The following is a 21,939-nucleotide window of genomic DNA, read 5'->3' as shown; positions in this document are numbered from 1 at the left end:
GAGTGAAAAAGTTGGCTTAAAACTCAACATTCAGAAAACTAAGATCATAGCATCTGGTCCCATCACTTCATGGCAAAGAGCTGGGGAAATAATGGAAACAGTGACTCTATTTTTTTGGGAGTCTCCAAAATCACTGCAGATGGTGATTGCAGCCATGAAATTAAAAGATGTTTGTTCCTTGAAAGAAAAGCTATGCAGAGACATTACTTTGCCAACAAGGGTCTGACTAGTCAAAGCTATGGTTTTTCCAGTAGTCATGTATGGATGTAAGAGTTGGACTGTAAAGAAAGCTGAGCACAGAATTGACACTTTTGAACTGTGGTGTTGGAGAAGACACTTGAGAGTCCCTTGGACTGCAAGGAGATCCAACCAGTCCATCCTAAAGGAAGTCAGTCCTGAATATTCATTGGAAGGATTGATGCTGAAGCTGAAACTCCAATACTTTGGCCGTGTGATGTGAAGAACTGACTCATTGGAAAAGACCCTGATGTTGGGAAGGATAGAAGGCAGGAGGAGAAGGGAATGACAGAGGATGAGATGGTTGGATGACATCACTGACATGATGGACATGAGTTTGAGTAAGCTCTGGAGTTGGTGACGGAGACGGAAGCCTGGCATGCTGCAGTCCATGGGGTCACAAAGAGTTGGACATGACTGAACCACTGAACTGAACTGAACAGATCACATTGTGCTAGAATTATTAGATTCTATCCCACCTCAAGATTTTCATAACACAGCTCTACAAGCTAATCAAATCTTAGGGCTTCCTAAGCATCATCCATCACTTCTCCACATTGGAAGTCAAGAAAGGAGGAAGTGATTTATAGAAAATTATGGTGAATTTAATTTCTAGCCAGGTAACCCCCCCCAAACGGATGTCTTGACTTTCCTTTGGAAAGTTCCCTGGCTACCCTGGTGGCTCAGATGGTAAGCATCTGCTTGCAGTGTGGAAGACCCGGGTTCGATCCCTGGGTCAGGAAAATCCCCTGGAGAAGGAAATGCCTACCCACTCCAGTATTCTTGCCTGAAGAATTCCATGGACAGAGGAGCCTGGCAGGCTACAGTCCATGGGGTCACAAAGAGTTGGATACAACTGAGTGACTAACACTTTCACTTTGGAATTTAAAGATGGATAGCCTGTTTTCTGGGCCAGCTTGTGTTCCAGAATGGCCTCTGGAAAGTCTTTGCCTGTGAGACCTGGCTTTTCTGCTTTACAACAAGGAGTTTGGAGTGATGCTGAAAAAAGGATGAATAAGGCTGAGTCATTCCAGGTAACTAAGTACAACCTCCAGGAGGTTCCTGTATCTCTAGGACACATGATTATGTGTCTCTGGCAAGGAGTCCATATTGAATTGGGAAACTTTTACAAAGAAAGAATTCAGCGGTAACTAATTCTTTCACAGATTGGAGGCTGTCAAGGGCCCCTCATTCTACCCTTCATAGCCACAGGGATAATCAGGCCTCTGCAGCTGTCATTTATTAAGTGGGTAGTCAGACACCATCATTTGTAAGCACAGTTAAGAAGAATGAATTTGTGGTCAGGGCTCTGATCTTAGTTGTAGCCTTCTCTATCACTTAGAGTAAATGGTCAGGCTGAAATAAGGGATTAAATTGTAAGAGGACTTTAAAGTGGACCTGCAGGTGCCACTAGTAACTACACTCTGATTTTCAAGAGCACAATTCATCTAGGTTAACAACAAATATGCTATAATTCAGGGCTAGTCTTGATCGAGACTCAAACAGTGACCTGCAAAAAAATTCTTTTTTAAAAATTCAGTTAAGTGATCCTGTCTGATCTAACATGGAGCTAAACAAGACAAGTTTCTACTATAATAATTGCAGTCACAATCCTCTATGTCTTGCAAACTCAAGAATGCATATATTAGATCGAGGAATCAGCATTTGCTCACTTTTGAAGAACTTCTGCCTAATATGTAATAGTTAACAAACTATTCAAAGTAAACACTTTAGTTTCACATGGCAGAGATTTTGTGTATTTCTGAGGGGTCATGAAATGAAGGATTGAGCCATTGTCTTTTTGCTCTCTCAAAGTTTTAAAGGTAGATAAATATCATATTCTAATGCATATAAACGGAATCTAGAAAAATGGTACTGAAGAATTTACTTACAGGGTAGCAATGGAGAAAGACATAGAGAACAGACCTATGGCCATGGGGAGAGGGGAGGAGAGGGTGAGATGTATGGAAAGAGTAATATGGACACTCACATCACCATATGTAAAATAGACAGCCAACGGGAATTTGCTGTATGGCTCAGGAAACTCAAACAGGGGCTCTGTGTCAACCTAGAGGGGTCAGATGGGGAGGGAGCTGGGAGGGAGGTTCAAAAGGAAAGGGACATATGTACACCTATGGCTGATTCAGGTTGAGGTTTGACAGAACACAGCAAAATTCTGTAAAAGATTTTGTAATTAAAATTCTGTAATTAAAAAATTATCCTTCAATTAAAAAATAAATAAATTAAAACAAAGTCCTAAATATAAAGGTAGAGAATTCTGCCCCTACAGTTGTAATATTGAGGCCAGCCATTGCTGATGGGAAGATTGGAACAAGAATGGTATAACATCAGAGGGTACTATTTCAATTTTTTTTAGGAAACCAGACCAATTGAAAGGCTGGTAAGCATGGAGAAATAGGTGATGTTTCAATAATGGAATGTTGTTAAAGGCCTGTTGATTCTTTCCTGTGTAAGTGATTCTGAAATAACAGTCATGGATGGAACAAGGCCAATTGATTGAGTGTGAGTGTGTATGCATATACACGGCATGCACCTACACCCACACACACAAGCATATGCGCATGTAAAAAGGAGGGGGAAGGCAGGGTTGGGATACTTCACCCAAATCATTCTGCATAACTCTATAGGCTTCTAACTTAAAACTCATCCTCTAACCCACACCTGGAGATGTAACATTTTCCACTAGTAACACTGTAACAGAGTATTTTAGTATTTAGTATTTTAGTATTTCAACCTCAATATGTACTTCAAGTCTCAAAAATTTAGTATTTCAAGACTCAATATGTCCATTTAAAGCATCTTTGCTCCCCAAAACTAACATTCTATACAGTAATTACAGACACAGACCATTGTTCTCCATGACTTAATGTCCCCAGTCTTACTGGAGTTCTGACCTTGAACTCCTCTAAGAAGAACTGAGGAGAAGGGGATGACAGAGGATGAAACGGCTGGATGGCATCACTGATTCAATAGAGATGAGTTTGAGTAAACTCTGGGAGTTGGTGATGGACAGGGAGGCCTGGCATGCTGCAGTCCATGGGGTTGCAAAGAGTCGGACATGACTGAGCAACTGAACTGAACTGAAGAAGAACTGATGCTTTTGAACTGTGGGGTTGGAGAAGACTCTTGAGAGTCCCTTGGACTGCAAGGAGATCCAACCAGTGCATCCTAAAGGAAATCAGTCCTGAATATTCATTGGAAGGACTGATGCTGAAGATGAAACTCCAATACTTTGGCCTGATGCATGCGAAGAACTGACTCATTTAAAAAGACCCTGATGCTGAGAAAGTTTGAAGGTGGGAGGAGAAGGGGATGACAGAGGATGAGATGTTTGGATGGCATCATCAACTCAGTGGACATGAGTTTGAGTAAACTCTGGCGTGCTGCAGTCCTTGGGTCACAAAGAGTCGGACATGACCAAGCCACTGGGAAGAACGTCTGCAGTACATATCCAACTCAACAGTACATGTGCGCCTCCCACCGTCCCAACATCTCTAAGGAGAGTGTAGGCGAAGCTCATCATGGTCCCTTTCTACGTCTCCCTCCTGTTTCTCCGATTCCCTTCACCTTCTCCTCCCCAGGAAGCATCCTTGGTTCTCTATGAATCATGTCCAGCACTCTCTGTTGAACATACCCCCTCATGGGTGTTAATTGCAGAATGCATTAGTTCTCCCAGCACTATTTTGCACTATATTTAAAAAATAAACAAAAAGTCAAAGAATGTATACCAAAGGACTAAGTCTGATAGAATTTCCAACACTGTGGTCTTTAGACTGAAATGACTTCAAGGTCCCTCTGAGCACCTTTCTGTTCTTGCCCATGAGTGACAATGCTATGCTGCTTACAGATGTGACTGATTCTAAACAAACCATTTTTTTAAACTGCAGCAAGCTACCAAAAGGACACAGTGCTAGTTCACCAGGAGAAAAACAATCAGCCCAACTTGTTAAGAGAGCAACAAAGTGAAGTGAAGTGAAAGTTGCCCAGTCATGTCCGACTCTTTGCAAAACCCCATGGACTGTAACGTGCCAGTCCCCTCTGTCCATGGAATTTTCCAGACAAGAATACTGGAGTGGATTGCCATTTCCTTCTCCAAAGAGAGCAACAAAGGGTTGGTTGAATTTCACATTAATTTGTAGTCTGATCACACAGTCTTATCTCTAAACAGCATAATTATGTCTCTTTCATAACCTTAGCCCATACAGGGATGCATACTGGTGCCTTCTCTAAGAAAGGAAAAAAGGATACCGTCAGAATTGTTTTTGCTGCTTTTCGTAAAACACTGAAGATCATCTTCCAGGAGAAGGTGCAGGGAGGGGGAGTGGCGGGCACTTTCTTAGTTTGCACTGTACTCCTCCGGCCCAGAGCGGTCTTTAGTCTGAGTCAGCTCACATGTAGGGGTGTTGCCTTCTCTTGAAGAGGACAGTGTAGCTAATAATCTGTTGATGGTTCTTAGAAAAATGTCTGTGTCTAATGAAAGTGCTTAAATAAATCTGGAAAGAGGGATCATTCAATTTTTTAATTGGAATATAATTTCTTTACAATACTGTGATAATTTCAAAGTGAATCAGCCATATGTACACATATATCCCCTCCACCGGGGACCTCCCTCCCACCCCAGGTCCTCACAGATCACCGAGCTGAGCTCGCTGCGCTGGACGGCAGGTCCCACCAGCTCTCTGCTTTACGCCTGGTGGTGTATATATGTCGGCCCTCCTCTCTCAGCTCATCCTGCCCTCCTCTTCCCCCACCACGCCTGTATCTCCATGTCCATTCGCTATGTCTGCATCTCTATTCCGCCTTGGAAACAGCTTCACCTGTACCATTTTTCTACGTTCCACATATAGGCATTAACATATGATATTTGCTTTTCTCTCTCTGACTTACTCACTCTGTAAGACAGACTCCAGGTCCATCTACATGTCTACAAATGACGAAAGAGGGGCCATTTCAGAGCATGCCTGCAGTTCCTACGGGTTTCTGGTGACACTCCCCAAACCTAATCATCTTTCACTTTTGCCCCCCACTGTTCAGCAATGGTGGGTATGTTTCTTTCTGTCCCATTATCGTTAATGGGAATTGGGAGCACTTAAGAGGAGGCAAGCCTTTCCCTAGAGATGCAATTTCGTGCATTAAGATATCAAAACACAAGAGGACACACATTGCTACGTGGTGGATTCACATGATTGGCTCCATTAACACTAATGGGAAGAGGCCCCGTCTCCTCGCTGCGCTGATGGGGCAAATAGAAAAGCTCTAGAGCCTCAGGAGGCCCTGGCTTGCTGGCCGACCTCACCCGCATGTGTATTTTCCTTTGTTTTCAAATCCAGCTAGATAAATATGGCAGAGCGGCCCCTGATTGAATATAGATACCGGCCTTCACCCTGCCAGTTGGAAGCCTGTGAGGGGTGGCTTTAAATGAATGCATGAGAGTGATCCCATAAGTCACATATAAACATCAGTCTAATCAATATATGGTCACACATTTCGAAGACTAGAGAAAGCAAATTAGGGATATCAGCATTCCCAGAAAGGAGATGAAAACCCTGAAACTCAAAGATCTCAGTATGCTGCAGAGTCACACTGTGCCCGCTACCCAGGGGACCAGCCATCCCCTGGCTGGCCGGCTTTCCACATCGTTCCATTCCAGGCCTCTCCTGCCCTCCCTCTGTCAGGGTAAAATGTGTGTATAATAGGCTTTCCTTTGATGTCTTTTCTCTATTGCTCTTTCTGATATTCTCTTTCCTCCAATTGTTTTCACATATTTCATATATACTGAATTACAAAATCTCAGCCCCTTCAAGCATAACATTAAGAGGAGGTTCAGCAGTATAGGACTTCCCAGGTGGCGCCGTGGTAAAGAATCCACCTGCCAATGCAGGAGATGCAAGAGACGAGGGTTTGATCCCTGGGTCAGGGAGAGCCGCTGGTGGAGGAGATGGCAACTCACTCCACTACTCTTGCCTGGGAAATCTCATCAACAAAGGAGCCTGGTGGGCTACAGTCCTTGGGGCTGCAAAGAGTCGGACACGACTGAGCACCCATGCACGTACACACACACGACTTTATAAGGAAAAAGACACATGGTCAAATAATTCACCAAGAGTCGTTAGTCAGCAAGGAATACAGATCAAGGATCCATGGGAAAGTATGAGTAATATGTAGCAATTAAAGCTCATGGAGTTGGATGTTCCTGGGTTCCAATCAAATTTTAATGCATGATCACAATCAAGTAATTTCACCTGTCCTGTTTCCAAATTCATTAAAATTAAAAAATCAAGTCCATTGGATCATTGATAAAGCAAGAGAGTTCCAGAAAAGCATCTAATTCTTCTTTATTGACTATGCCAAATCCGTTAACTGTGTGGATCACAGCAAACTCTGGAAAATTCTTAAAGATGTGGGAACACCAGACCATCTTACCTGCCTCCTGAGAAATCTGTATGCTGGTCAAGAAGCAACAGTTAGAACAGTACATGGAATAACAAACTGGTTCCAAGTAGGGAAAGGAGTACGTGAAGGCTGTATATTGTCACCCTGCTTATTTAACTTCTATGCAGAGTACATCATGAGAAATGCCAAGCTGGATGAAGCACAAGCTGGAATCAAGATTGCTGGGAGAAATATTGATAACCTCAGATATGCAGATGACACCACCCTTATGGCAGAAAGTGAAGAAAGAAGAGCCTCTTGATGAAAGTGAAAGAGGAGAGTGAAAAGGCCAACTTAAAAGTCAACATTCAGAAAACTAAGATCATGACATCTGGTCCCATCACTTCGTGGCAAATAGGGAAATGATGGAAATAGTGAGAGACTTTATTTTGGGGGGCTCCAAAATCACTGCACGATTTTGTCATGAAATTAAAAGATGCTTGCTCCTTGGGAGAAAAGCTATGACCAACCTAGACAGCATATTAAAAAGCAGAGACATTACTTTGCCAACAAAGGTCCGTCTAGTCAAACCTACGGTTTTTCCAGTAGTCATGTATGGATGTGACAGTTGGACTATAAAGAAAGCTGAGAAGCAAAGAATTGATGCTTTTGAACTGTGGTGTTGGAGAAGACTCTTGAGAGTCCCTTGAACTGCAAGGAGATCCAACCAGTCCATCCTAAAGGAGGTAAGTCCTGGGTGTTCATTGGAAGGACTAATGCTGAAGCTGAAACTCCTATACTTTGACCTGATGCAAAGAATTGACTCATTGGAAAAGACCCTGATGCTGGAAAAGATTGAGGGCAGGAGGAGAAGGGAGCGACAGAGGATGAGATGGTTGGATGGCATCACTGACTCATTGCACATGAGTTTGAGCAAGTTCCGGGTGTTGGTGATGGACAGGGAGGCCTGGCGTGCTGCAGTCCATGAGGTCACAAAGAGTCAGACATGACTGAGCGACTGAACTGAACTGAATTGACTGAAACCTCAGGGACTTACAACAATAAACTTGTATTTCTTCTTGTGAATCTGGAGATTGGCTGGGTGGATCGGAAGATCTGGAATAGTTGACATCAGCCAACTTGCTTATCCATCTTTGATAGTTGGTCAGTCAGGTCTGGCTGGTCTAGGATGGCCCCAGTAGGATGGCTCATCAAGGCTCCATGTGGCCTCTCCTTATCCACCTGTGCCCACCCTCCCACAATTGTTCTCCTAGGGGTGGAGGTCTGAGAGAGAGAGAGGGTGGACACAGGGCCCCCTAAATATTGGAATGATTACCTAATCACTTATATTGCATTGTATCGGTTAAACAAGCCACATAGCCAAATTTGAAGTTGAAAGCTGGGGAAATACACTCTATTTCATGACAGATAAGCATTGCAACAGGGCCATGCTCCAAAGGGTATATCAAGGGTGGGGCAGGGCCTTTTTTTTTGGCAAATTATTATTTTATTAGATTTTTACAACATATTATTTAGTTGGGTACATCATCTGCAATTTACAAATGAGGAAACTGAGGCTTAGAGAAATGGAATAATTTACCCAAGGTCTTACAGCTAGTAAGTGGAATTAGAATTTAAACTGAAGCTGTCTTTTTCCCACAAAGCCAAATAAATAATTTGTTAAAGGGCTTAGCAGGGCCCAGCCCATAGCAAATTGCTCAATAGAATACATCGATTTTTAAAACCATGACAAGCATAATGTCAATCCTACTTATCAATTATGAATTATATAGAATTGTATCTGGCACTTGTTATGTGTTTCTTCAGATTCCCCTGGTGTTGACCTCTCTTAAGCACTTGCTCTGTCTTGATTTATTGTACAAATGATTGACTCTGCTCAGACCTCTGTGGTCTGATCGTAAGTCACTTTGCCCAGGAATGTCAGGCCCTCCACCGTGCTGAGCTTTTGGTTTGTCCATGACCTCTGGACTGAAGAGAAAGTCCACATTGTGAGGTGTGATGTCTTGTCAACTGGAGGGTCTGAAAAGTCATTGAATGAATGAGCCTGGACATATGTAGGGAAGTCAATCTGCTAAGGAGTCACCTGTGACAAGTACAAAATAGGGCAAGAAGGATCAGGCCAGTAAACGTCCTCTCCACAGTCCCTGCCATGGACTGTTCCATGATCTTGCCTAGGGCTGAGCAAGCATGTTGGCCAGGCAACATACTGTGTCTGTTCATCAGGAAGCAGTGCCCAGTATAGCGCCTAATACCGTTTGTCATCTTGTTCTCCATCTTTCCCCACCTCACTTTCTTTTGTCTTCAGCTTTATGCCCTTGGTTTGTGCCTCTCAGTTAAAGCTTTGGAACTTAATCCTTGCCTCAGGTTCTGCTTCTAGGCAACTCTGGCTAAGAAAAGTTTTTTTTTTTTTTTCAAAATTGTGTATCTAAGTTATATATGAATCCATTTAAGATTAAAATGTGCCAATATTCTTCTAATCACTAGAGTTTATGGGTGTAACATCTGCACAATTTATATGTGGTGCACCGATGAGGCAAATTCATATCCTTTTTATGATGAAGTGATAAGACTGTTTCTGGAACAGCTTGCAAAGTGTGCATGGAGGCAGATATTGGGAGGAAAAAACAATCTCATTTAGTGCTGGTTTCAAGTTGAATCTGGGTCTTGGTGGCAAGAACACACAGAACTGTACAAAAAAAAAAATGTTTTAATGACCTGGATAATCATGATAGTGTGGTCACTCACATAGAGCCAGACATCTGGAGTGCAGTCAAGTGGGCCTGAGGAAGCATTACTATGAACAAAGCTAGTGAAGGTGATAGAATTCCAATTGACCTATTTCAAATCATAAAAGATGATGTTGTTAAAATGCTGCACTCAATATTCCAGCAAATTTGGAAAACTCAGCAGTGGCCACAGGAATGGAAAAGGTCAGTTTCAATTCCAATCCCAAAGGACAATGCCAAAGAATGTTCAAACTACCACACAATTGCAATCATTTCACATGATAGCAAGGTAATGCTCAAATCCCTCAAGCTAGGCTTCAATGGTATGTGAACTGAGAACTTCCAGTTGTACAAAATGGATTCAGAAAAGGCAGAGGATCCAGAAATCAAATTGCCAACATCCACTGGATTACAGGAAAAGCAAAGGAATTCCAGAAAAACATCTTCTTCAGTCTCACTGACTACATAAAGCCTTTGACTGTGTGGATCACAATAAACTTGGAAAACTCTTCAAGAGATGGGAATACCAGACCATCTATCTGCCTCTTGAGAAACCTGTATGTAGGTAAAGAAGCAACAGCTAAAACCAGATATGGAACAATGGACTGATTCAAAACTGGGAAAGAAGAACATCAAGGCTGTATATACAGAGTACATCATAAGAAAATGATGGGCTGGATAAAGCACAAGCTGGAATCAAGATTGCAGGAAGAAATATCAATAACCTCATATATGCAGATGACACCACTCTAATGGCAGAAAGCAAAGAGGAACTAAAAAGCTTCTTGATGAGGGTGAAAGAGGAGAGTGAAAAAGCTGGCTTAAAACTCAACATTCAGAAAACTAAGATCACATCATGGCAAATACATGGAGGGGAAATGGAAACTGAGAGACTTTATTTTTTTGGGTGACAAAATCACTACAGATGGTGATAGGAGCAATAAAATTAAAAGATATTTGCTCCTCAGAAGAAAAGCTATGACAAACTTAGCATACTAAAAAGCAGAGACATTACTTTGCTGACAAAGGTGCACATTGTCAAAGCTATGGTTTATCCAGTAGGCATGTAGGGATGTGAGAGTTGGACCATAAATAAGGCTGAGCACTGAAGAATTGATGCTTTTGAACTATGATGCTGGAGGAGACTTTTCAGAGTCCATTGGACAGCAAGGAGACCAAACCAGTCAAGCCTAAAGAAAATCAATCCTGAATATTCATGGAAGGACTGTTGTTGAAGTTGAAGCTTCAAAACTTTGGCTACCTGATGTGAAGAGCCGACTCATTAGGTAAGTCGGCTTATAGATAAAGAGCCGACCTTTATCATTAGATAAAGAGCCAGCCCTGATGCTGAGAAAGATTGAGGGCGGGAGGAGAAGGGGGCCACAGAGGATGAGATGGTTGGATGGCATCACTGACTCAATGGACATGATTTTGAGCAAACTCTGGGACATGGTGAAGGGAAGCTTGGCCTGCCACAGTCTGTAGGGTCACAAAGAGTCAGACAGGATTAGTGACTGAACAACAACAAAAACACACATGGAGATGTTTCAAACAGCTGGTTGAATAGGTGTGGGGGCTTCCTTCCTTGTTCTCCGACGTAGAAGAGCTGATACAGACTCTAAAGGTGGCTCTGGGCTGGAAGAGTGCAGTGTGAGCCTAGAAAACTTCCCCCACTCCCCTGCCTGCACTTTCTTCTGGAAGATGCTCGTCTACATTTTTGGAAAAGCAAATTAAGCATTTCTGGCTGCAACCTCCCCTTTCCTCTTTGTCAAGAGGACACTGATATAGACTCCGGTATGGTCTGAGTTGAGAGATATAATTACACAATTTAGAGATAAGGATGTGCGATCAGAATAAAAATTAATGTGAGATCAGCCAATCCTTATTTGCTCTCTCAGTGTTTGTCTGATTTTTCTCCTGTTGTAGTAGACTTGTGCCCTTTTGGCAGCTTCCTTTAGTTTAAAAAAAAAAAAAAATTGTTTGCCTAGAATCAGCCACACCTGTAAGCAGTGGAGTATTGTCACAAATGAGATTGAAAAGGTGCTGGGAGGGACCCTGAAGTAATTTCAATCTAAAACCTACAGCATCTGAAATTCTATCAGATTTATTTCTTTGGTATAAAATCACATTCTTTCTTTTTAGTGCAAGGTAAGCCTGGCCACACTGCATACATCCTGTAGACAAAGTCCAGAGTGCAGGGAACTAAAGGTTTTATCCCACAGAGTCTGCATTTCCCGAGTAGGACACAACTGTTCTCCTATACCTGCCTTTAATAGTCCTCCTTCTATATCCCTCTCTCCCCTACATTGTGACACAATATTTAAAGCATTTCCCTAAATGTAGAAATAAAAATTAAGAAAAACAAAACTGAGATGCCATAAATGGGCTAACAGGGGAGGAAGGTTTACTCCCTCCTCCCATGATTCCCAGATCCTGCTGACTCTTAAAAGTGGTGTTCAGAGAGCCTCAATATCTTAAACATCTGATAAGAGAGTTGCTCTGGAGTTGAAGGCAGTGGGGGTGGGGTGGGCATCATCAGAGTCATGATACTGTAACATTATCTATCAAGTTATACCTGAGTTGCTGTGACCTCAGTTTATTATTAGCCTTCAGAACATGACTTTGAAAAGGAGCCAGACTTGAGCTAATATGTGAGCTGTCACCCTAACTAAACTTGTGATCTTGAATAAGTTGTACCTTCCCTGGGTCTTGAAATTGGTAATTATATCCTCTTGGGCTAATGTCTTAGGTCATCTTCTCCTAAGATGAGCATTCATGTGCAAGTAATTTACTGATACCAAGCATGACCCTGTGGGGCTCCTAAGCACAAAGCTTTTCTGTGCCCACGTTTCCTTGACTACAGGAAACAGCCTTTATCCAGCCTCCATAACCTTCTCTGAGTTTCAGTGAGCAGATTTGAGCAGTTGTTAATTAGGAAAAGGAGGGGATGCAAGGGGCTTCCGCAATGGCTCAGTGGGTAAAGAATCCACCTGCAATGCAGGATACACAGGAGAAGTAGGTTTGATCCCTGGGTTGGGAAGATCTCTTGGAGGAGGAAATGGCAGCCCACCCCAGTATTCTTGCCTAAAAAAATCCCATGAACAGAGGAGCCTTTGTGCTATAGTCCAAAAGGTTACAAAGAGTTTGACACAACTGAGCAACCAAACGTGCATGGGTGGGGGTGCAAGACCAGGGAGAAACAAACAGTCCAAAGCAGACTTGAGGCAAGGTCCAGTTTCTCCATCAGTGGATACGCACAGCAATATCTTTGAGCTATTTGGCAGTTACTGAAACCCCCTCCATGTGGTAGAAGTTAACAATTAACAATTGTATGTGACCCACAACCATGTAGACCCCAGAGCAGTTGGACCTGAAGTGTGATGCTGACTCCTGCTTCCCACCAACAAACCATAAGAAGAATGTCCATGAGCTGATGACAACCTCTTTGAGTAATTGTTATAAAAATTCTCACTATCTTCTCCAAACTGGGACATGGGTTTTTTGAGGTCATCAACCCCCTGTGTACCCCTCAGCCTGGCAAAGTAATAAAGCCTGTTCTTTTCTACTTCATCCAAAACTCTGTCTTTGAGGGACTTCCATGGTGGTACAGTGGTTAAGACTCTACCCTCCCAATGGAAGGGACCCAGGTTTGATCCTTGATCGGGGAACTAAATCCCACCTGCCACAACAAAGACTCCATATGCCACCCAGCAGAGCCAAATACATAAAGTAAAAATAAAAACTCTGTCTCCCTGGCGTCCAGAGGAGCTGAGCTTCTGGCATCATATTAGAGAATCATGCTTGAAAAAGGTGGTGAATGAGGAAAGCTGGTCTGGTTGAAGGACAGAAGCCAAGCAAGGAGGAATATTCAGGTAAATTCCCAACATCAACCTGGTCCCAAGGGGAGCTGTGGAGTAAGAATTATACTCCATGGAGTTTGTGTCACCTCAAAGCAAATGAGCTGAGCTTTCACATGTCAATAACCATTAGTAAGGCTTGCCTCCTCATCTATAAAATAAGAATCAAATCTCCATTACCAGCCTATTTGAATTTCACACTCTAAGTGGGTAAAACACTTGGTAAAGTGCCTGGCACCAGGTAAGATTATGACATGTGCTGGGTCATTTATAATAACGAGTGGCATTATTATCAAAATTGAGCAAGTTGCTTAGGAGTCACATGTCTGACTGGAGCAGAGCCTTAAAAACGGACCTTCACTTGATTCTTTCCCTTCAGGCTCCCTAAAGAATCACAGAAATTCAAGGCTGGGGGTTTATACTCTGGGCCACTGGGGACCCAAGTGTCTTCTTCTAGGTGGTTCTAATTCTAAAATCAATTAGAATTCACATGAAGAGTAAAAATGAAAATGATCTGTTGTATGTTTGTCAGAGCTGTTCTGAAAATCTGAATATAAAAAATTCAGACAATTCAAAAGGTCTTCATCCATGTGGGTATATTCATATGGAAGCAAAGTTGAATTGGAAGTATTTCACATTGACCAGTGTCATATTTTTGTTTGAAAGCAGAGTTCTGTCAAGGGCTTCTCTGGTGGCTCGGCAGTAAAAAAATCTGCCTGCCAATGCAGAAGACGTGGGTTTGATCCCGGTGTCAGGAAGATTCCCCTGGCAGAGGAAATGGCAACCCACTCCAGTGATCTTGCCAGGAAAATCCCATGGACAGAGGAGCCAGGCAGGCTATAGTCCACGGGGTAGCAAAAGAGTCAGACACAACTGAGCAACTAAACAACAACAAAGTGTGCTCACAGTCACAGCATGCTGTGCTGCGCTCAGTCACTTCAGCCTCACCCGACTCCATGCAGCCCTACGGACCACAGCCCACCAGGCTCCTCTGTCCATGGAGTTCTCCAGGCAAGAACACCGGAGTGGGTTGCCATGCTCTCCTCCAGGGGATCTTCCCAACCCAGGGATCGGATCCACATCTCCTGTGTATCCTGCTTTGCAGGCAGATTCTTTACCACTGAGCCACCAGGAAAGCCCAGTCGCACAGCTAATTGGAGACTGAGCACACTTTGATTCAAAATGTCTAATTTTTGAAAAAAGCCTAGATTCTTAACTAACCACCACCTTTGAACTCGTGAACTTGAAATTAATAAAGTGTGAAAGGAGATCCTTTAGTTCTTATTCCAAGAGGCATCCATTTCAACCTCTGCATTAATAGCCCAAGGGAATTCTGTCTTTGATTTCATATCCCCTCCTAGGTCAGTTTTGTGAATGTTTCTGGATCTTGCATCATATTCCATGGAGAGACATGTGGATGACATTCCTCTTGCGCTTTCATACTCTGTGACTCAGATCTTCCTAGAGACCCCATTGAGTTCCAACGCTAGCTGCCAGAGATTCTCCACCAAGGAGTGGGGTTTAGAATTATCACCAACAATAAAGGCTCATCCTCCAGAAATATAATATGCCTGAAACCTAACCTTCTTGAAGTTGAAAAGATTGTTATCACTAAATTGAAAGGAAATCCTTCTGTGTAGGGTTGATCTTATCGGCTACAACGAGGACTAGAGTTTCAATCTGCCCCCCAAGTGTGTTGTAATGAGGAAGGAAAGAGAGACAAACAAGATAGTGCTCTGTGAAATCAGTACCACAAACCAACTGAACTGTCTTCTGTATTTATTCACTTTGTTACACTAGGACAGCACCCCCACCATCTTTTTTTTTTTCAACTTTCCTATAACTCCTATGACAACATTCAGCACAACACCAACACTTCCGAATGCTTCTAAGGCTAACACTCCCTCAGTATTTCTCCACCACTCATAAAATCCATGTGGAAACCACAAAGCGAATGGTCATAATGAAGAATGAGCAGAGATGTATCATCAAAGAGAGGAGAGCCATGGACTTGGAATCTTTCATTGTTTTCTTCTTCTTTCCCTCCCACCACGTATTAACATAAAGAATGATAGTATCATGGGTTTGACCACACCTCTCAGCGTGCGGGATCTTAATCCCCAGCCAAGGATCCAACCTGAGCCTCCCCATTGGAGAACAATAGATAGTAAATCATGAGATGCATACATTTTTGAATAGATCCTCACACATACTGAACCACATAAAGGTATCATACTAGCTAGCAGGCATCCTTCCCTAAAGGAAGCCTACAGTCTAGATAGGCAGTAAGATGTTTAGTTTAGATGGATGGATAAAGCGTGAGGTAAGTAAATTCTGTTTATGGTTCTATGGGTTTAGTGGATGCAGAAATCATTTAGAGCCAGGTTGGTCAAGGAAAGCATTGTGAAGAAGGTTGATTTAGAGCAATATCCTGCTGTCGACAGGCTGAGAAAACTAGAATAGGCATCCTGTGCTCAGGGTTCATATAAACAAGGGTGTCACAGGAGGAAATTTATAAGACATTATCTGACTATCTGATGCACAATGGGCCTAGTGCAACAAAGAGTTTATAACAAAACTTTGAGATATTTTAACTAAGGTTACATAGCCTTTTAAATATATTTGAAGTGTCAAAGTATTCCCTTATTAAATACTCACTAGCTGTTGACTAAAGAATTATATAATAAGCCTGTCTTTGCATAACAAACCACTCAGTGACTTAAGATGACCATCATTTTATTTACTCAAGGCAATTATGGACAAGCAATGTGGGTTGAGCTCAAATGAATGATTTTTCTGCTGGTCTAGTCTGGGGTCATTCACACAACTCAGAGGGGGCTGGGTAGTTTTGATGTCCTTGGATATATGCTCCTATTGGTGGTATCTTCTCCTCCCACCTCACTCTGTCCCTACCCCCAGAATCTTCTGTCCCTTCAATTCTGTACTAGTGGAATCTGGATCATAGACTCTGCCTTTCTAGCAGTAATCTGGTAAGACTGATAAACAATATCCAGAGAGACAAGAGTAATGGATCTAAAGCCAAAACATTTATCATTCTATAATTAGAGAAGGAACCCTAAGCAAGGCTTCAAATTTGGAGATAAATCTATGCTATTTATCCTACTTAAAAAAATCACCGACTACCATGAATGTTCTGGAATGGTTAGATTTAGAGGTGGTCACTCTATCTTGTTCAGTGCCCTACAGTCAGGTGTACAAGGAATCCATGGTCTCAGAAGAACATAGCTGTGATAAGCTCAAGCAGCAGTGGTGATATTGTTTGCTCTGTGGGGAGAAAATAAATCTGTATGCTCCTGAATGTCTGCATGCCCTGACATAGATATGAAAAGAACATCTTTCTCCCTTTGGGGATAGAAACGAGATACACAGCATACCAGCAACTCCTTTTTCCCTTAACGCCTACATAGGGATTTGTCAATACCTGAAGCATATTTATTTCCATTTACTTTTAGTATTAAAAATCTAGCTTCTTAACCTCCTGATATTTGAGAAAAATATCATTTGGTGGGCTAAAACAGAATGCAACTCAATAGTGCCCAAATAGGTCCAGAATTTTCATTTCTTTTCTGAGAGACAGCCTTTCTTTCTTTCTTTCTTTCTTTCTTTTTTTTTTTTTTTTTTGGACAAGGGAATACCTGTGCTGCAATATTCTGTCTACCTACAGCTGCTTTCCCAAAGGGTAGGGAGTTTTCAAAGCACTTCAGAAATGTGAATACAGTTAATCCTCAAATTTCCTTAATTAATGTATAAAGAACAAGAATTTACCATTATTAAATAAAAGAGCCATATTAGCATCTGTCCATAGGCCCTTTGGTCCTAACCCTGTAGCACTCATTGACCTAAAATCTGAATGTCACCATTTGCATCTCATTGCCTGGGGGCTTCTGTGATCCCCGCAAGTTTCTGCCCTTACACACAGCAGGTTGAAAGCCTAGAGAATGAACCGTCCTCAGGGGCAGCTATTAAGTCATGGTTTAGTCACTGTTGTGTCCGACTCTTGGCGACCTCATGGACTGTATAGCCTGCCAGGCTTCTCCAACCATGGGAGTTTCAAGTAATGGCTCTCAAGTAATGACTGACAAAAATTGAAAATCCTTAGACAGCATTCTCCCCTTAGAACTACTCATGCCCTCTGGTGGGATAATTCTGAAGTCCTTGTTCTACACCAGCTCCCTGATTCCCTAGCAGGAGTAAGCACCAGTTACCCTCAGTGACGCTAAACTTGAGAATGTACCCTGAATCACCTACATTGCTGCCCTGATGCTTCCTCCTAAATAAATCCCTTTCTCTTGAATCTGCATCTCATATTCTGCTCCTGGGGGAAACAAAACTAATGCAAACAGGCAAGCATAAAGAGTGCTTTTCATTAAATCAGATTTAATCTTTAGGTTTCAGACCCAGAGCTTCTTCCATAGACCATTCTCTTCTTTCTATATTTTGAATTGTGGGATTTAAAATTAGAAAATACCATGGAGGGTTTCATTTCAAACCCTTTATTCTACAGATGAGGAGGCTAAGTGTCAGAGAGGTGGAGAACTTGCTTCTTAGGGGTAAAGCAGAGCAGCTTTTTTCCCCCAAACAGCACTGTCCACACTAAGCCACAACATATCCATTGTTTTGAGAGCATCTTTATGCCTTTTCTTATCAAATATCATACAATGAAAATAATATACCACAATAAGGGAAAGAGACAAACTTGCAGATAACAAGAAAAATAGACTAGAGGAAGAGACAGGAAAGAACGGAGGAAGAAAGAAATGTGTTAGCCCAGCAGTGAAACTGCATACAGAGTCTCTCAATTTTAGACATGTTGGAATCACTTGAGGAGCTTTTGAAACTACTGAAGCCTGGCTCCGTTCCCCAGGGATCCTGATCTAATTGACTTGCTGTACAGCCTTGGCACTGGGACTTAAAACAACAACAACAACAACAAAAAGCCTTCAGTTGACTTTAATGTGTAGCCAAGATTGAGAACCACTGGTTTGGTGTACCCAACTGTGCAATTCTTCCATTACTGAGACAAGAAATCATATTGCTTCAAGTAGGGCCTCTCAGAAGTCAAAAGAGGCTCCAAGGTTATTTTAAAAATGAAGAACATCGAAGTTGTTAAAAAGATATGTTTTTAGAAGTTTGGAAAGGTGAAATTGTTAGTCGGTCAGTTATACCTGACTCCTTGCAACCCCATGGATTGTATACTGCCAGACTCCTCTGTCCATGGGATTCTCCAGGCAAGAATACTGGAGTGGGTTGCCATTTCTTCTCCAAAAGGATCATCTTGACCCAGGGATTGAACCTGGGTCTCCTGCATTGCAGGCAGATTCTTTATGGTCTGAACCACCTTACATTTAAATATTTAACATTTATAAAGAGCACTACGTGATGTAACTACACATTCAATGACAGTGCTTCTTATAGGTCAAATAATGGCCCCAAGATATCTTAATCCCCAGAACCTGCAAATATGGTACCTTTCCATATTTGATTAAGTTAAGGATCCAGAAATGGGGAGACTGTCCTCCAAGTTCTGCGTGGATCCAATGTAATCACAAGGATCAAGAGGGTCAGTCAGACCCTAAGGGAGGCCAGCAGAGGCTGAGTGATGTCATTGGTGGACGGGGCCCAAGAACCAGAGCAGGTGGCCTCTGGAAGCTGGAAAAGACAAGAGACGGATGCTCTCATAGAGCTTTCACAGGGGAGGCAGCCCCACTAACAAGTTGATTTTAGCCTCCAAGATACCTTTTCAGACTCCTGACCTCCACAAATGTAAGTTCATAAGTCTGTGTTTTCTTTCTTAAAATTTTTCTATTATACCGGATTATCACTGACTAGCAAAGCTTGTGTTTTCTTAAGCCACGGAGTCTACTGTGAATGGTTAGAGAGGCAGTAAGAAACCAGCACAGGACTAGTGGTGTGGTCTATTCAAGAGATACATCTCTAAAGGTGTTTGACAGATACTTCCTTTCACTTCTGCACCCACGCCTATCCTGACAGATAATGTAACCTGAAGATACTGAAAACCTAGAATTAAAACCCTTTGTGACTATGTGCGCGTGCTCAGTCATGTCTGACTCTTTGCGACCACTGACTGCAGCCCACCAGGCTCCTCTGTCCATGCGACTGTCTAGGCAAGAATACTGGAGTGGGTCACTAGGTCCTCCTCCAGTGGGTATTTTTCCACTCAGGGATTGAAACTGCATCTCTGGTGTCTCCTGCATTGCCAGCAGATCCTTTACCACTGTGCCACCTGGAAAGCCCTTGTCAACTGTGCAGCCCAGGCCAAATGATTCCCTGACTCCTGGTGATAAGTTCTGAATCCAAGATCACATGGCAATGTTGCAGGAGATATGAAATAGAATAATGCCAAAACAAGGCATCTGCCTAAATGCAATGCCCAGAACAGAATCGGAGATTCTAAATAGTCATATGTGTGTTAAGGGCTTCCTTAAATAATCATGTATTCACTTATTTATTGATTCTTCTATTCATCCATTCATTTATCCATTAGACCAACACCTTTTGATTCCTGTTTTTTTGTTGGGTGGGTTTCCCAGGTGGCACTAGTGATAAAGAACTTGCCTGCTAATACAGGAGACTCAAGAGTCGTGGCTTCCATCCCTGGGTCAGGAAGATCCCCTGGAAGAGGGCATGGCAACCCACTCCAGTACTCTTGCCTGGAGAATCTGATGAGCAGAGGAGCCTGGCATGCTATGGTCCATAGGATAGCAGGATCAGACATGACTGAAGTGACTTAGCACACATGCATGTACTTGTGTTGGGCAGGGAGTATATTATAGTAGAGTTAGAATTGCCAGATAAAATACAGTATGTTCAGCTACAATTGAATTTCAGACAAATAGAAAATGATTTTTTTAAATATAAGTGTGCCCCAAATACTGCATCATGTTAATATTATAGTATTGTTCGATATACTTTGAAATTCAAGTTTAACTGGCATGCTATATTTATTTTTTGCTTAATCTAGCAACTTTAAGCATAATGGTTTTCTTCAGATTTCTTGGATACACTACTGTGTTATTGGTAATTGGTTGCTATGTTTTGTGAATGATCCATGCTTATAAAAGTTTAAACCTGTTTGTCTCACAGAATTTATTCCGATATATAATGTGGTACCAGAGAGAGAAGAGTGGAATTTTGGTCAGAGTAAAAAGAAAAGGCTGTGCCTACAACATTTGGGCACTCCCTGTGGGATTGCAGATGCAACGCTTTATTGAAACACAGGAAAAAAGGGAGAATCTGGTACAGATTTCAGAGGTTTACAGATCATCTTTTGAATGTTGGCCGTGGCATTCACTACCTGTGTAACTTAGGCCAGTTCAGTTCACTTCAGTTGCTCAGTTGTGTCCAATTCTTTGTGACCCCATGAACCGCAGCACACATGTCCATCACTAACTCCCAGAGTTTACCCAAACTCATGTCCATTGAGTCGGTGATGCCATCTAATCATCTCATCCTCCTTCGTTGCCTTCTCTTCCTTCTCTCAATCTTTCCCAGCATCAGGGTCTTTTTCAATAAGTCAGTTCTTCACGTCACGTGGCCAAAGTATTGGAGTTTCAGCTTCAGCATCAGTCCTTCCAGTGAATATTCAGGATTGATATTCTTTAGGATTTACCAGTTTGATCTCCTTGCAGTCCAAGGGACTCTCAAGAGTCTTCTCCAACACCACAGTTCAAAAGGATCAATTCTTCGGCTCTCAGCTTTCTTTATAGTCCAACTCTCACATCCATACATGACCACTGGAAAAACCATAGCCTTGACTAGTTGGAACATTGTCAGCAAAGTAATGTCTCTGCTTTTATATATGCTGTCTAGGTTGGTCATAACTTTTCTTCCAAGGAGCAAGCATCTTTTAATTTCATGGCTGCAATCACCATCTGCAGTGATTTTGGAGCCCCCAAAAATAAAGTCTGACACTGCTTCCACTGTTTCCCCATCTATTTCCCATGGAGTGGTGGGACCAGATGCCATCATCTTAGTTTTCTGAATGTTGAGCTTTAACCCAAATTTTTCACTCTCCTCCTTCACTTTCATCAAGAGGCTCTTTGGTTCTTCTTCACTTTCTGCCATAAGGGTGGTGTCATCTGCATATTTGAGGTTATTGATATTTCTCCTGGAAATCTTGATTCCAGCTTGTGCTTCTTCCAGCCCAGCATTTCTCATGATGCACTCTGCATACAAGTTAAATAATCAGGGTGACAATATACAGCCTTGATGTACTCCTCTTATTTGGAACCAGTCTGTTGTTCCATGTCCAGTTCTAACTGTTGCTTCCTGACCTGCATACATGTTTCTCAATAGACAGGTCAGATGGTCTGGTAGTCCCACTCTTTGAGAATTTTCCACAGTTTATTGTGATCCACAAAGTCAAAGGCCTTGGCATACTCAATAAAGGAGAAATAGATGTTTTTCTGGAACTCTCTTGCTTTTGTGATGATCCAGCTGATGTTGGCAATGTGATCTCTGGTTCCTCTGCCTTTTCTAAAACCAGCTTGAACATCTGGAAGTTTTCAGTTCACGTATTGCTGAAGCCTGGCTTGGGGAATTTTGAGCATTATTTTACTAGCGTGTGAGATGAGTGCAATTGTGCAGTAGTTCAAGCATTCTTTGGCACAGGCTTTCTCTGGGATTGGAATGAAAACTGACCTTTTCCAGTCCTATGGCCACTG

The sequence above is a fragment of the Cervus elaphus genome, chromosome 23, assembly GCF_910594005.1.
Source record: "Cervus elaphus chromosome 23, mCerEla1.1, whole genome shotgun sequence".
In the NCBI taxonomy this organism is placed as follows: Eukaryota; Metazoa; Chordata; class Mammalia; order Artiodactyla; family Cervidae; genus Cervus; species Cervus elaphus.
This window is presented reverse-complemented; position numbering follows the sequence as displayed.